Source organism: Panthera tigris, chromosome B2 (genome assembly GCF_018350195.1).
Source record: "Panthera tigris isolate Pti1 chromosome B2, P.tigris_Pti1_mat1.1, whole genome shotgun sequence".
Taxonomy (NCBI): Eukaryota; Metazoa; Chordata; class Mammalia; order Carnivora; family Felidae; genus Panthera; species Panthera tigris.
The window spans coordinates 11,341,873-11,359,363 of record NC_056664.1 but is presented as its reverse complement, the minus strand read 5'-3'; the positions used below and the strand labels follow the sequence as shown (position 1 = coordinate 11,359,363).

At 40.3% G+C, this 17,491-nt stretch overlaps 1 protein-coding gene across 7 annotated transcripts in view; it reads right to left on the bottom strand.

The window, feature by feature from the left end:
* KIF13A (kinesin family member 13A) overlaps positions 1-17,491 on the bottom strand; it is a 215,369-nt gene that overhangs the window by 197,040 nt on the left and 838 nt on the right. The gene's annotated exons all lie outside the window — the stretch shown is intronic.

Below are 17,491 nucleotides of genomic sequence, written 5' to 3'. Positions count from 1 at the left end.
GGAAGGACCGGAAGCCTTGGAACAGACATGTTCCTTCACAGACCCATGGTTCCCGAGCTGTGTGACCAGAATTCCCTGGGCCCCTTCATGCCTGTCCAGCTGTGCCCACCCTCCTGAGAAGACCGGTTGACCTCTGCGGTGGAGGTGGCTAGTGGGAGGTGTCCTTGGACCGAGGTCCCCATATGGTTCCTATATGAGCCCTGTCTCCTCTCCACCATCCACAGAGCTCCTCTACGGCCAATGGAGACAAAGGCTGGATAGTCCATTAAAAAATAAAATGCCAAGCTCCCTCCCAAAACTCCAGACCAGCGCTATGGTTAAAGCCTGGCCAAAATGAAAAACAAGTCCTCTAAGTTCTGAAGATGACACACCCCAGTGATCATCTGCTGAGACAGTGCAAAGCAGCCGGGAGCCCTGTTTGCATCTGTCTGCGAACCCAGCCAGAACGTGTGAGATGCTAGGCCCGTGAGGACTGGCCTCCACACAACAGCACCCAGAACAGCACCCAGGGCCCCTGCCCCTGCCAGCGACGCTCACGCAGGGACACTCATGAGTCCATGTGATGGACTCTAGTCCATGCGGCTGTGTGCACGGATGTAATCACCCTGCTGCAAAGTCAGAAGTCTGTATTAAGGGCCACGTTCTGCAGGCAAGAAGCCACAGCACCTGAAGAGCTTTCGCGAAAAACAGCTTTTCAGAAAACTAGAAATGTATTATTATTTCCCCCAATTTACAGGCCCTGAAATGCACATCCGTTCCTAAAACAGCAGCCTCTCTCAACTACACTTCCCTCTCACAAGGGCTGCCTGAGCCATCTTAATGACACAAGAGCACCGGTAGGATGAGCGAAGGCTCCAGCCAGCAGGCACCTTGCACTACACACACTGTAGTCTCAAATAGGCTCATTCCACCTGGGGGCCTTGGTGTCCTAAAGGAGATGCCAGGAGGAGGCAGCTTTGGTTTGATAAAGTTCCCATGTGTTCAGACTCTAAGGAGAGTTTTCTGTACCTGCTGCCCCTCCCCACACAACACCACACTGCTCCTCCCCCTCCAGCTCTCAAGCAGCTCAAGAACCAGTTGGCTTGCCTGTCCACAGCAGCGCGTCTTCAGCAGACACAGGTGAACAAGCTGGCCTCTGCAACATTTATCCTTCCCTTTATTCAGGGCAACAGGTTTGGGCCACGTGAATGGAGGAGCATGAGAATGATCAGGACAATGGATTCACTGCTTTTAAATGAGTATAACCCCTCTCTGCTCAGCAATCCCACCAGGGTCACCAACATCCCCCGAAAGAATTCACCACATGGGAGGCTTAGGGAGGAGATCCCTGTCACTAACCCCCACAGCCAGGGCTATCCAGGATGCAGACATTTAAGCCAAACACTGCATTCAAGTTAATTCAAACAAACAAACAAACAAACAAACACACGTGGCAACAGAAGCAGGCAAAGGTCTGCAAGCATGTAACTGATCTGAAATCTATTTACTCTCACAGGGGCATAAGCTCTCCTCTGTCAGAATCCCCATATAAAAACATTCCTCTGCACTTAGTGTCACGCCAAGAATGATACTTCCTAACAGGATCTGATACACGCGCTTAATGGCTGTTTAATCACCAAGGCTGACTAATCAAGTAAAAGGCTTTGTCTTTTCAATTGAAAATTGAAGCTTAGCTCATACATACTTCAGATATTTTAAAACATTCCAACTGCAGGGGCACCTGGGTGGCTCTATCAGTTGACCATCTGACTTCGACACGGGTAATGATCTCACAGTTCGTGGGTTCGAGCCCTGCATCGGGCTCAGTGCTGACAGCTCAGAGCTTGGAACCTGCTTCTGATTCTGTGTCTCCCTCTCTCTCTGCCCCTCCCCTGCTCATACTCTGTCTCTGTCTCTCTCTCTCTCTCTCTCTCTCTCTCTCTCTCTCAAAAATAAATTAACATAAAAAAATAAATAAATAGGGGCGCCTGGGTTGCTCAGTCGGTTAAGCGTCCGACTTCAGCACAGGTCGTGATCTCACGGTCCGTAAGTTCAAGCCCCGCATCAGGCTCTGTGCTGACGGCTCAGAGCCTGGAGCCTGCTTCGGATTCTGTGTCTCCCTCTCTCTCTGCCCCTCCCCCACTCATGTTCTGTCTCTCTCTGTCTCAAAAATAAATTTAAAAAATTTTAAAAAAATAAATAAAATTTTAAAAAGTAAAATAAAATATAAAATAAATAAAATAAAAATAAAACACTCCAGCTACAGAATGAAACACACGTAGCCTGGCCTTGCGCTCCCCAAATCAGCCTGTTGTCTCTAGATCACAGAGATGGCCTTGGGAAAGGCTGAAAAGTCAAGGCCATCAATAAACTGGCACCCAAGGCCCCTACCTGGCCCCTTCCTTGTTCCTCCAGCTTCTCCTGCCCCATCCTATTCTTTGCTTCCAGGGGTGGAACAAAGGGGTGGCAGGGGTGAACTCTGAGGGCACCATGAGGGCAAGGAGAGGCTGATGGCAGAAACACTCCCCTGCACTCCTCCCCACTTCTCAAGCCATGAATGATGGCTCAGATGTTTTACGTGCACAAGGAACAAAGAGAAAAGCAGCACACGCTTCGTGTTCGTTCATGTAAATGTACAAAGTATTTAGCACATCAAAACTTTTCTGTTACGTGCCTCTTTAGTTCTTCTGTATTTCTGCACACAACTGGATACCCTGATCGAGATGTCTGATGGCATGCATCGTTCCCTTATTAAAAGAAACTGACCACAAATGCACGTGCATATACGTTTGCAAGATACATATTTTTTTTGAAAAAGTATTTTAAGAAAACGACCAGGAAATTCAAAGGAAAATTACTGTAGTATGTTTCTAGGAAATAGTCAAGAGATATTTTCCAAAAAGATTATGGTAAATAAATAAATAAATAAATAAATAAGTGAATAGGTCCAAGGATAAAATACATTCACTTAATGGGTGCCAGACAACCAGATAAGTAAGTAAAATAGCTTCTTTATTTTGAAGTTTTGTGTTTTTTTTTACATTTATTTATTTTTGAGACAGAGAGAGACAGAGCGTGAACGGGGGGAGGGTGAGAGAGAGAGGGAGACACAGAATCCGAAACAGGCTCCAGGCTCTGAGCTGTCAGCACAGAGCCCGATGCGGGGCTCGAACTCACAGACCGCGAGATCATGACCTGAGCCGAAGTTGGTCGCCCAACCAACTGACCCACCCAGGCGCCCCTATTTTGAATGTTTAATAGAGATGCTTTGAGTCTACGTCTCCTGTATAAACCACTGGAACAAGAGTCTCCAAGCTAAGCACTGGGATAATAAAATCAGTCGCCTCAGGAAGAAAAAGAGAGGCACAGAAACCCAATATTACTGAACACAATGTATCAGTACCTTCAGACAGCCATTGCCCCTGAAGTCAATTTCTGTCTAGGTAGAAGTAACCATCCAAGAATCCCCTACACTAAATAAAGCCTACTAACCACTAATTATATCCTATTAATAGAAATATAATCAAATACTAACCCACACTTTATGAGAACCTACTATGTCTAAGGTAACAAAGACCAGCACCCAGTAACTAGAACTCAGGGCTGAAGGTCCACGGTCACTGCAAAGACAAAAGAGTCTTTCTGACATATACACTTCAATCAAAAGTAATCAGAAATTTCATAATACTTCAAAAGAATTGTGAGGTTTCCTACTTTAATTACTCTTTTTAGATGTAAAAAAAAAACAAACAAAACTTCATATATTAAACTCGGAATGACTAAGAAACAGTATTAGGAAGAAAACCCGGGTCAATGAGCTTTAAGTGTTCCACAGTAATAAAAATAGTAAATTATCAGCACTTAGTATGTGCTATGTGGCAGGTACCATGCCAATCCCTACAACCACTACTATGTCTGGCACTTTCATTATTTCCATTTTATAAACGAGGAAACCAAGGCACTGAGGTTTGAGGGACTTGCCCAACATTTCACAGCCAGTAAGTGACTCAAACATAAGCAGGTGGCCCCCAAAGTTCACACCACTACACCATTCTGTCACAATGCTTTGTTCTTCATACCCAACTAATGGCCACAGAAACATTGCAGAAGGCAAATAAAAGATTTCCCTTCATGGAGAGTAAAAGCTCCAGGTTGGATACAAGGTAACTTACTATACTTAAGAAATTTTAAACTCCGTTTAGGTTAACTTTTTTGTAGATAGGTCGACTGATTTCAATATATCAAACTACAAAAGCAAAGATGAACCCTGTACCATTAGAAATATTCAATTATACACATAAGAGGATGCTTTGTTCAGTTTTTAAAAGAAAAAAAAAACTTTTAACATTGATAGTATGTGCTTTACTTTTTTAAATGGTTTTATTTATTTTTGAGAGAGAGAGAGAGAGAGAGAGAGTGGGAGGGAGGGGCAGAGAGACAGGGAGACACAGAATCTGAAGCAGGCTCCAGGCTCTGAGCCATCAGCACAGAGCCCGATGCAGGGCTCAAACTGGTGAAGCAAGAGATCATGACCTGACCTGAAGCTGGATGCTTAACTGACTGAGCCACCCAGGCACCCCATAATAGAATGTGCTTTAGCCTGAAGGATCAAAGGAGTCAAGATGCCGACAACTGTAATGATTGATATACTACCAAATATCACAGACACCAGGGACATCCAACTGCACGTCACAGTCTATGGGTGACCTGTGGTGATGCTCCCATCAATTCCCAGGAAAGGAGAGAATTAACCATGTGGTTATTTTACAAAGCTAAACTTAGCTTTACAAAGCTAAACTGTATTTTACAAAGCTAGACTTATCCAATGTTTAAATTCTCATTATATCCTTCCTTCTGTTGTTAAGCAGTTTATTTTATTAAATGAAGTATCAAGACGCAGTTGGTGTTTTTGTGTGCTCGCCTGGCACATTTTAAAGAAGTTGGAAACTGTTTATCCAAAGTTTTATTTCTATTGTTTTTTTTTTTCATTTTTATTTTTTTTAACTAAGCTCTATGCCCAACATGGGGCTTGAACTCACGACTCTGAGATCAAGAGTCCCATGCTTTACTGACTGAGCCAACCAGGTGCCCCTATTTCTATTTTTTTTTTTTTTAATTGCTTCTCAAGTCTGGGAACCAATGAGCAAGGAAAGAGTTTTAACTCTTGGAAAAAACTAGTTAAATAATAACCTGGCTAGAGAACTTAAAAAAAAAAAAAAAGTCCCTTAGGAGTACAGTAGGCCAGCAATTTTGGAAAATTATTTCCACTGCATAATTCATCATAAAAGCACAGACTAAGCTGTCATCCTCAAGAGATGAATATTATTCTATCAAACCCAGCAATAGTTCAAGGCTTCAAAAACACTTAGTTATGTTGCCATGCTAATGTTACCGATTTGTTCTGTAACTCCAGGTCAAAAAAGCAGATGTTTAAAACTGGATACAGTTGCTCAGATTTAACACCATTATCTTGATAAACTTCGCAAACACACTCCTCCCTACTTACTCAAAACATTACCCTTGAAACAAGTAATTTTAAGGATCTTTCTCAATGTAATAATGTAACCGTTACAATTTGTATAGAGAAGTCTAAACTTTAATTAAGTATATAAATAGAAGTAAAGATAGAGAACAAAATGACAAAACAAAACAAAAAACCCTAACAGTTTGTTACCCATTTTTGAAAAGGGCAATTAGAACTGTAGGTTCAGCCATAAATCTTTAAACATTCTCTGTTTAGCTGAGATAATAGATAAGTGGGCATATAAAGCATCAATTCTGAAGACTTGATTATTAATCCATTGAAGGTAAGTCTATCAAAAGGTTTGTTAGGGGTGCCTGGGGGGCTCAGTCAGTTAAACATCTAACTCTTGATCTCACAGTTCATGAGTTCAAGCCCCACATTGGGCTCTGTGCTGAAACCACGGAGCCTGCTTAGGATTCTCTCTCTCTCTCTCTCTCTCTCTCTCTCTCTCTCTCTCTCTCTCTCTCTCAAAATAAATAAACTTAAATAAATAAATAGCTGTTAATCTGTTCAACAAACTACATGTGGGTTTACTGTTTGTGGCCTTCCAAAATGTGGGATAAATCTACTTGGTATTCGTAATACAACGTCTGTACATTTACCCACCGTTTGCCCCTTCTGGTTTTCCTCTGAGGCCCCCAGCTTGAGAAAAAGGAATATTTGTGGTCCTAGGTGGTGGATGTACAATCCAGGGAGTGTCTCCTCAAGACGACCCAAAGAGCTAACAGCAGAGAGTAAAGCTTCCCTTTCCTCCAAGGCTTCCTTCCTGTTCCAAGACTCCAAACTTCTTCCCCCAAGGGAATGGCAGATGCTTTCCGCACACTGCTCCTAACAGCAGCAAAGCTCATCACACCTACAGAGCAGACACCGAAGAGCCGCCCGGAATCAGTAACCCCATTCTGCGTTCAAAAGAAAGAGTAAGAGAGCACAAACCAGAAGGGACATACGTGTACACGCACACTCTCTCTCTCTCACCCTCTCTCTCCCCAACCAGAGCTGGTCCCACAAGGGAGGATGGGAAATACAGAGCATCAACCAACGTTTGGAAGGGTTGTAACAGGACCCTCAGAAATAAAACAAGCTACCCAAGGACACTTTAGGCAAATAGCTCTGGAAATGTCATCTCTCCACCCCCATGCATACATGCTTATTACATAAAACAGCTGCATGCCTGGGAGAACAGCTTAAAAATCACTGGTTCCCAAAAAAGCACAACGGTACTAGATGAAAACGAATCCAAAGGTCCAAATCAGATGATTTACAATCCCCTGTGGGCGCATCCAGGAGCTGGTGCCCTAGCGGAGGTGGGAGGCACGCAGAATGTCTGTGAGGGACCCAGGCTCCTCGGCTGGCTGATAACGACTTCGGAGAGCGAGAGCTAGTGGCTGTCTCGTTTCACTTGACGCCTTCACTTCTTGCATCAGCTAACTGCATGGCAAACCGCCGGTTGAGAACAGTGACCCTGTCCTCCCTAGTTTTCCTGACACTCTGAGAAGCAAGTTACAACACAACCCACTTCAGTTCCTATAAGCGTTACCTACTGACACTGTTGGATGCAACTGTACATGTAGGCACAGGTCGGAGCAATCTGAATTTCAGGGCTGAAAACACTTTACCGCTTATCTGGTCTAGCCCTCAACTTTGCAGATGCAGAAGGTCATACGGAAAAGGATCGATGGCCAGCTCAAGGATCCGTATCACGTCAGTGGCAGAACCAAGCGGCACCCCAGCTTCTAGCTTGTCCCGCTGTGCAGACCCCTCCACATACAAGGGGTCCCCAGGCTCTGGGACAGAACAGGAGCAGAGGCTGGGATGACCCCATCGTCACAGGGGTCCACGGCAGGGAACTGTGGCCCACAGGCTGCTGGAAAAGCTGAAGAACCAATGCTTCCCAGTAAGTCAGTATCCAGGGATGGGCCAGGCAAGAGGCAAGGGCTCTCTCTACATCTAGATAATTGAGGTACTTCCTTTCCTACTGCTGCAATTCAAGTAAAAACAAATAAGCAGAGAAATTTTTATGACACACACCTGGCTAGAGAGCAGGAGGCTTTTTTTTCTTTCCTTAGTGGTAGAGAATTTATTTAGCTTTGTGGGGCTTTACTTCCACAACCCTATGAAAGTTCCATAAATTATGGGAATAAGGTAAATATTTAGCCTGAGTTATGAGGCTTTCCTACATTAATTTTCAGAAAGTTAATGGTTATGAGTACATGATCACAATCAAAATGGTAAAATAAACCCAAGGACAAGGTGTGACACTGGCCTTTAAAACCTGGTTTATTAAGCTGGACCAGTGATTTTCAACCTTGGCCACACATGAGAACCAACTGGTGACCATGTGAGTTAACCACCTTGGACATTCAAGCTCGTCAAGCCTTCTAATGTCTACACCTCAGACTTCTAGTTTTCAAGGATGAGGCCACAGACTTTGTGGAACAGACAAGTCATACCTACTTTGCTCTATCTGAATTCCTGACCCACAGAATCCATGGGCATAAGAAAATGGTTGTTTCAGACCACTAACTTTTGGGGCAACTTGTTAAACAACAATTGGAACTGGGACATGTGAAAAGCATTTAAAAATCCCAATGCCTAAGGTGCACCCTGGCTTAGCCAGAAAGAAAGGGATGGAAGTCATTGTGGGACCCCCAGACATCTATTTTTAAATCACCTCGGGGACACCTGGGTGGCTCAGTTGATTAAGTGTCCGACTCTTGGTTTCAACTCAGGTCATGATCTCTCAGTTCTTGAGTTCAAGCCCTGCATTAGGCTCTCTGCTGACACCTCAGAGCCTGGAGCCTGCTTCAGATTCTGTGTCTCCCTGTCTCTCTGCCCCTCCCCCACTCATTCTCTGTATCTCTGTGTCTCTCAAAAGTAAATAAACATTAAACAAATTGGTGGGGGGGACGCCTGGGTGGCTCAGTTGGTTGAGCATCCGATTTCAGATCAGGTCGTGATCTCACGGTGTGTGGGTTCAAGCCCCACGTCGGGCTCTGTGCTGACAGCTCAGAGCCTGGAGCCTGCTTCAGATTCTGTGTCTCTCTCTCTCTCTGCCCCTCCCCCACTTATACTCGGTCTCTCTCTCTCTCTCTCAAAAATAAATAAATGTAAAAAAATTTGTTTTAATTTTTTTTAAATAAAGCACCTCAGGTGATTCTAATATGCAATCATGTCTAGACCTGGGCTGTCCAATACGGTAGCCATCTACCACGTGTAGCTGTTTAAATTTAAATTAAAATTAAATTAAGTAAAATTTAAAATACAGTTCTTTGGTTGCACTAGACACATGTCAAGAGCTCAGTAACCATATATGGCTAATGGTTACCTTATTGGATGCAGATATATAGAACATTTCCATCATCACAGAAAATTTTATTAAACAGTGCTAATCTAGACCAGTTCTCAAAGCTCAGTCCTGAGCTAACAGACCAACATCACCTAGAAATTTGTTAGAAATGCAAATTCTTAAGCCACATCCCAGACTGACTCAATCAGAACTTTTTTGGGGTGGGGGCTCTCCAAATGACTCTCACACACACTCAAGGGCAAGAACGGCTGGTCTTGTTACTGACCCTACAAAATCATTTTCCCATGACCTATCTCATATTTAAATCTATAAATCATCAGCTTTTAATTCCATTATAATGTAAGAGCATAGTTCATGTAGTCATATAATTCTAAAGGTGTATTTTTAAGTTAGCAAATTTGCATGAGAAGAAATGCCTTTCAGTTAGCAAAAATTCTAAAAAGTCTCATAAAGATGCTCTCAGTTATTTATAATCATTAAGAGAAACAATCTTTAGGCCCCAAAACATTTAAATGGTTAAAAATTACATGAAACTCGACAAACCATTCAATTATTAAAATTATAATTGTGAAACTTATGTTGCATGACAAAAATATAAATGAGAGAAAAGCAAAACAGAAAACTGAAATTGCAGATCTGTGTATTACATGGACAAGGACAAAATGAAGGTAGAGGAAAAATAAGAGTAACTGGTTAGTCTTGGCCAGACAATGACTCCCATCCCTTTTTCTTTCTGCCATACCTCTTATAAAGTTAACTATGGAAAAACATTTTAGAGTATCTAAGGAAGCAACTTTCCAAAAAGATGTAATTGTGCTTTGATGTGAAAAGTCCATTGCAAGAACAATTTTGTAAAATAGTTCTACTACTTTATCAGTGACTCACTGAATTGTTCATCTCATAGAAACACGCAATCAAGACAGGACTGAGGCAAATGATTAGGCTTAGACAAGTTATCCTTTCCTGAGAATCACAAGGATTTCTTCTTTCTACTCTTCCTTTTAACCTTAGATTCTACATTCAAATAGAAGGGTTGTGTATTTTTACAAATAAAACTTTAGAAAGATGTGAAAACCTGACATTTTTTCTTTTAGTTTCCACATATTTGTTGAGTGATAAAATGCCAAATAAACTAATTACCCAGGAGGAATTTCTCACATTTTCTTCTTACATTTGCAAGCATAAAGTCCCAGAAATGTTTTGTAGAGTGGCCTTCTTTGAAAGCATAGCTCCTGAATCCCACATAAATCAACTCTTGATTGTTTTAATACATGTTTTCATATAAATTTTAGCATTACTTCCTTTATCGACAGCTCCGTTGTTATTAAACTGAATTTCTTACGTTGTCAAGGTACGGTGTAATCTTTCTGAGTGTTTCTGTGTTGGTTTCTCTGCTATTTTGTTTCCTATGCTGGTAATATTCTCCAAACTCCTTTAAATTCTAAATGCATAAACACGTTCTCTACTCTAGCTCCAGGGAAAATTTGAGAAAAGGTAACTGTAGTTGAATAACTCTGAGAAACCTTGATGTCTTCAGGAAACCTGTTCCTGTAAATTTCTTAAAAATATGAGTGAGAAGCATATTTAATTTTGTTAAAAATTGGAAACAATCCAAGTTATCCACTTATGTCCAACTAGATTTTACCAGAAGAAGCCAAGTTAACTGGGCTGATAAACTGGCCAGTTCGGTACCATTTAGAAAAATTTTCCCAGCCCCATAAGCATACATATTTTTAAATGAAAATTGACTCCAAAAAAATCTCTCAACTAAAATTTTTGCAGGAGTGATGCAAAAATAAGATTTTTCTACTTTTTACAGCTTTTTGTACCAGCTACAACTAATTATCTTCATGAATGCTGGTAATTAAGCATTGTCTAAGGCAACTACTACCTTCAATTACATGGTTTACATATGCTCTTAAGAAAAAGGAAATCGGGGCGCCTGGGTGGCTCAGTCGGTTAAGCGGCTGACTTCGGCTCAGGTCATGATCTCGCGGTCTGTGAGTTCAAGCCCTGCGTCGGGCTCTGTGCTGACAGCTCAGAGCCTGGAGCCTGCTTCCGAGTCTGTGTCTCCCTCTCTCTGACCCTGCCCTGTTCATACTCTGTCCTCTGTCTCAAAAATAAATAAACGTTAAAAAAAAAAAAAAGGAAATCATTATTTTTATTTCCATTATTGGAAGTTAAACAGAAAAAGGGTTGGATAGAAGGTTTTAATGATTTTTTTTTTTTTAAGCAGTGAAGAGAACTTACAAAATCCTTTGTGTTGGTGTGTTGGTCATTCTTGAATCTGGGCACTGAGAATACAAAGATGAATCATATATAGTCCTTGCCCCGGAGAAACCAGAGTCTAGCTGCATTCAGCTCCAACTGAGCAAAGGTCCTTAACACAGAAGACGGAGATCAACACAAACAAAACAACACACTTAAAAGAAAAAAGTAGACTATATACAGAAAACTATCATTAATGTCCTCAGAAAGGGAGTGAAAATACCAAGAAACAAAAATAGGCTACTACAAAAAAAAAAAAAAAAAAAAAAAAAAAAAAGTCAGAGGCCAAATAATGAGTTCTTGGAAATTAAAAGTATGATAGCATAAAAGAAAAATTAAACATAAGGGTTGAAAGATAAAGTGGAGAAATCTCTTAGAAGGTAGAACAAGGACACAAGTTCTCAGGTCAAAAAGGCCTATTGTGATTTCTCAAAAACAGAGAAGAATATTCTACAAGATTCTAGAAAGTGAAAATCTATGTAACATCTAAAGGATTAGAAACCTAACTTTGGAGGGGCGCCTGGGTGGCGCAGTCGGCTAAGCGTCCGACTTCAGCCAGGTCACGATCTCGCGGTCCGTGAGTTCGAGCCCCGCGTCAGGCTCTGGGCTGATGGCTCAGAGCCTGGAGCCTGTTTCCGATTCTGTGTCTCCCTCTCTCTCTGCCCCTCCCCCGTTCATGCTCTGTCTCTCTCTGTGCCAAAAATAAATAAAAAACGTTGAAAAAAAAAAATTTAAAAAAAAAAAAAGAAACCTAACTTTGGACTTTTCAACAGAAACATGGGAAGATAAAAGACAACAGAGCAACCAATGTCTTTAAAATGGAATTTTTTTTTTTTTAATTTTAATGTTTATTTTTGAGAGAGAGACAGAATGGGAGCAGTGGAGGGACAGAAAGAGAGGGAGACATTGAATCTGAAGCAGGCTCCAGATGCCCCTAAAATGAATTTGATACCCATGTAAACTATCAATGAGATGAGTGGGTAGATTAGACATTTTCATGGTTTCAAAAAACTTTGCCCTTTCTATGGAAGCCACTAAAGAACATGCCAGGGCTCCTGAATGGCTCAGTCACTTAAGCGCTGACTTTGGCTCAGGTCATGATCTCCTGGTTCTTGAATTCGAGCCCCACATCAGGCTCTGTGCTGACAGCTCAGAGCCTGGAGCCTGCTTTGAATTCTGTGTCTCCCTCTTTCACTGTCCCTCCCCTGTTCCTGCTCTGACTCTCTCTCTCAAAAATAAACATTAAAAACAAAAAAGAATATGTTCTACCAAATTAAGACAGTAAACCAAGAAAGGAAAAGGAAACAGAAAAACAAGAGATTCCACACAGAAAAGAGATAAAAGGAATCCTCAGAATAATGTGACAGGCAACCCCAGGTGATAGCTAAGTCAGGCACAGAAGACTACCCATTCATAAAGGAGCACATTTGAAGGCTTGAGATAAATGTCTCTAAAAAGATGAGATCAAGAGAGAACTTAATGTATTTGAATGTTCTTGAATTTCCTGAAAGGAGATTTAGGTAAGGAGCAGATAAAATTTAATGATTTAAATGTTGAATTAAGGATAAGTACATAGAAAAAGAAGCAAATTAAAGAAAAAAGAAAAGCAACTGTTAACTCCAGGGGGGAAAAAAATTGTATGACAATTTTTTGTGGTGAAAAGAAACCACAGAAGAGCACATGGCTCAACTGTAAACAGCTAATTATATTATATAGTCATATAAATAATGTAAATACTAAATATTCATATTATCAAAATTACCATATAACCATACTGGGGAAATGGAGGATGGGAAGAATTTGGGGGTGAGGTGGGGATAGAGCATTGAAAGAGAACACAACACACATAAGAAACTAGCACTACCAGTATGTTATTCAGAAATATGGAGGGAAATTCCAAAAGAATAGGCTAAAATTGCTATTATGTAGTTGCCTCTGGGGAAAGAAATGAAGAAGAGGATTCCTTCTTTTTTTATCACAGCCCTTATAAATTATAGAACTACTTCACACTTTAAATTATGTGCACTAGGGGCACCTAGCTGGCTCAGTCAGAAAAGCATGTAAATTTTGATCTCAGGGTTGAGTTTGAGCCCCATGTTGCGTGTGGAGATTAAATAAATACATAAAGTGCACAGATTTTATACACATATTACATATATACATATATGTATTCAGAACCCAGCCTCTTACCCACTAAACCTGTTTTTCAAATTATAAATTTGTAACCCATTAGTGGGTTATGAAATCTATTAAGCAAGTCAACCATCATTTCTAAAATGAATTAGAACAGAGAGGGATAGAAAATAACAGATACACTGCATATAGTAAAATTTTTGTGAACCTTCATACACGTGCATACACACAAACACAGTCCATGATGTTAAATGTAGTTTTCACTGTGGACTATGAATAAAATAATTTTAAAAACACTAATCTACATTGCATTATAATTACATTTAGTCTTATTTCTTAGAAGTAAGAAATTCCAATCTACCTTTATTTTAAAACAAAGACACGGAAAGCACTGACAGATAATGAAAACATTCCATAATAAGCTCTTTAAAATACCACGAATGTCATGCATGAAGAATGATCACTCTTAAGTTAATGAAATCTAAATGCTCTGCTTTCTTACAATCGACTATAATATTTGAGCTAGAGAGAAATATAACAACACAGAAAACAGAAGAGAATTCAAAGTCACCCAAATAATTTTATAATGTGGAATTTTACTGATCCTTAGGTGATCTATTTTTTAAAATTTCATATGACTTTCACTAATTTCTAAATTTCTGATCTACAAAGATACTTGAGCAGAAGGTGCCATCCTAGAAGCCTTTGGAATAGCAGGGAAAGCCAGCTTGGAGGAAAAAAAAAAAAAAAACTACAACATACAATACATAAACTAGAAAATATATACACAGTTGACTAAGACATAGCTTTCTCCCACAGACCAAGCATACCCTTTACAAGCTACACCACACATCCCGCAGTATGGAAAAATCGGTCAAGAAGCTAAAACTTTGATGCTTTTTTACTAAGAGCCTAAATTTAGCCCATTTTTCTTTCCACCTAGCTGGGTTATACATGCACATTGCTGTGAATGCTTACCCAACAATTCACTTACATAAAATAAGATCAAAACATCTACAGAAACAAGTTCCATTATACTCTTCATAATAAAGCTTCACTTCCTAAAAGTTATAAAATCAGGTTCATAAGCTACCCATCTGTGTTTTTAAAACCACCACTCCCATCCAAACTGGACATAAAAAAAGAATGAGTATTAACATATGGGTATTTAAAGATATTTGTTGAAATATACATAAACAATAGATTCACGTGTGTGTGTGTATGTGTATCTAAAAATATACATTGTTTCGGAGAGATGAGGGGATGTGAGAACCAGGGAGACAGCAGGGTGAAAGAGTTTGCACGATGTGTCTCTTGATACTTTGATTTTTAAACTATTACCTGTTTTGGCAATTAGGGCTTCTTATTCTCTTCCTCTTCCTGAACTGCCTTCCTTCTGCATCCTAGTCCATGTGCTGTGTGCATAGACACACAATCAGCCAGAAATAATCTGTGGCAGGTGTGTTTTCAAGCTTTCTTTGACAAAGAGGACTTTCTCCTGATCTTGAAGATGTGAACCTACACTCTTAGCAACCACAAGGCCAACACAAATGCTATCATCTGTCCCTGCAGGATGCCAGGACCCTTGGTCACTTCCTCAGCCCTTCCTCAGTACCCCCCATCACACTGGGGGACCTAACTCAGTGCAGACATTTGCTGAGTGCCTGCTGTGTGCCAGGTGCTATTTGGAGGCATGGGACACAAAGGGAAGTAAGATAAGGTACCTGCCTTCAGGGAGCCTGCAAACTCAAAAGGAGACAGAAGAGGAAACAGGTAATTTCCAAATGATATGGTACATATCAAAAATATTGTGGGCCCATAGTGATCTTTGGATCCCCTGTGCCGAGAGAGGTACCTAAATGATCTGAACATCGTAAATATCTCCTGAATGGTAAATGCAATAGAATTTTAAGAAACATGTTCATATATGTCTTAATATTTCAAAAAGGTGATGAGTATATGTGTCAACTATTAACCTGATATTGTATTATATATTATATATATTATATATATGTCAACTATTGACTCTGTAGTGTATTTTCTTACAATTTCAACACAAATATCTTTAACCTCAGAAGCCCCATGATCTTTTGGTCCTTAACATGTAGTCTTGGCTTTGATTCCATAAAGGAGGAAAGTTGTGAAAGCTAAGCCTGTTTCTTTCCCTGGAAATCAAAGCACCCTTGCTTGGTTTTACTTGTTAAGACTGAAAACTTTCACCCACTAATTTAAATTTTCTACTCATGGTTAATACATTGCAACTTCTTGCAATTTTCAGCAAAATAATAATTCTCACTTTGACATAGGTCTGCCAATATTATTTAAACACTTGAACTTCTAGGTAAGAAAAATAATATTCCCACCTTGCCCTGAGCTCTGTCCCAAAACAGATGATAGAAATGAACTGCAAACATAATATGAAGCATGGCTGTAATTAATCAACCCAGAGCCCAAGGGAGGAATCATTTCTATTTTTAAATGCACTGTTGCTTTAAGTGAAAACCTGGTGGAGAAATAGGACACCAAGCCGCATAATGAAAATCAAAATGCATTTGATGTCTCCATCCTTGCAAAGACAATAGTCCTAACCTACAAGCGGCTCTGTGGAGTTGACTCCACTCAAGTATTCTGCAAACTGCATGACCGGTACCCAGGCAGAATTCCACAGAAGGGTCCATCCACCAAAGAATCCTATCTGTCAGGAGGACAAAACAAGAGAACTCCCATGTTTCAATGCTGTTCTTACAGCTTCAGAGAAGGGGCTATTCCAATAAGCAAGCAGATGGATAAATTCCCAAATCGTCCTACAAACCTTTACTTAAAAGACCCTGATTAGTATCTGCAGTGGTGGCCCTAAAAATGATCAACTAGTTATTGAGCATTTCTAAACAACCGTCTACAGTTATCATTTCTATCCAAGTTCCACAGAATTAAATGTTTCTCTCCACGAATCACAAAGCTCATTTCATTAAACAGTAGCTAACAGTAGCACTCCCTATGGTTAAGAGTGACAAGGAGCAGGTGCCAAACCAGCAAAGGAAACAGAAGCTACAACTACATAATAGAAGCTAATATTAATGTTCTACCTGTTTCCCCGGCTGCTTTGAAGAATCTGACCTGGCAGAATTTGGGGGGGGGGGGGGGGACAACATAAAAATACCCAGTTTTAGAAAAAAATGTTGATGCTGTGTGCACCTAATTTAATCTGTAAATATTTAAATTTACTCAGTTGGCTCGTTAGCACCATGAAATATACAACTATAGTACTACGAATGTATCTAAAAATAATATAAATATTTACAATGCATCCAAAAATATTATCCAAGGATAGATCCATTACTGAAAGCATTTAACAAACATTTGAAGTATAACTTAGCAATTTACTATCACCATAACAATCTGCTATAGGTAGTCTGAAAACTGAATAAAAATTTCTAGCCTCAGTACAAAATGCAAAGACCTCCCAATCTCACGTCCTGACACCTTCTTCCCCAAAATTTAGCAAAACTGTGCCTGAACACCACATGATTATGTATTTCATTAAACAGTAGCTAACAGTAGAGCACTCCTTATGGTTAAGAGTTGCTTCCTTTAGCAATAAAATAACAAATCCTACTTCAGTCTCTATTCAGTGCCAAACCTCCCAAGAGCACAAATCACTAAATTGTAGCGCGTAGATCAACAGGTGACTTTTAGAAACACACTTAATACTCATGTCCCAGAGGAATTAATTCTGTCAAACTTACAGTTTTCATCTTTCCTATTTTTACAAGCTACTGCACTGCGATGCTGAATGAATTCCAACCGTTTTCTTCTCAGGGGCTTACCAGAAAAATGCCAAATATTCAAATTATTTTAAGGCATTTTCCCATACTGCTGCGTGGAATAGAGCAGAATTAATAAGGATCCAAGAGTTACCACTTTTCAAATGCAAATATGTTGCCATCTAGTAAATGCAGCCCCTTTTTAAACATCCCCCCAGTGTCTATGCAGCTCAGGGCACTACTTTTGTTTCCTTGAAAATCAAAATTCGCGCATTACATTCAGGCATTATCTAGACCCAGCACCAACAAAATAATAGACTTTAAATGGTCCACGCCTCAGCCTGCATCATACAATACTGTTCGGCTTTATTACGCGCCCCCCCCCCTTCATTTTACATACAAAGTCCCTAAGCAATTCTGCCAAATAAAGCACACTGTGAAGTGGTAGGGGAAAAACGAGGGGCAATGGGTTTCACGAAAACAAGGCCTTGGGATGGTCGCTTGCCCCCTCAGGCC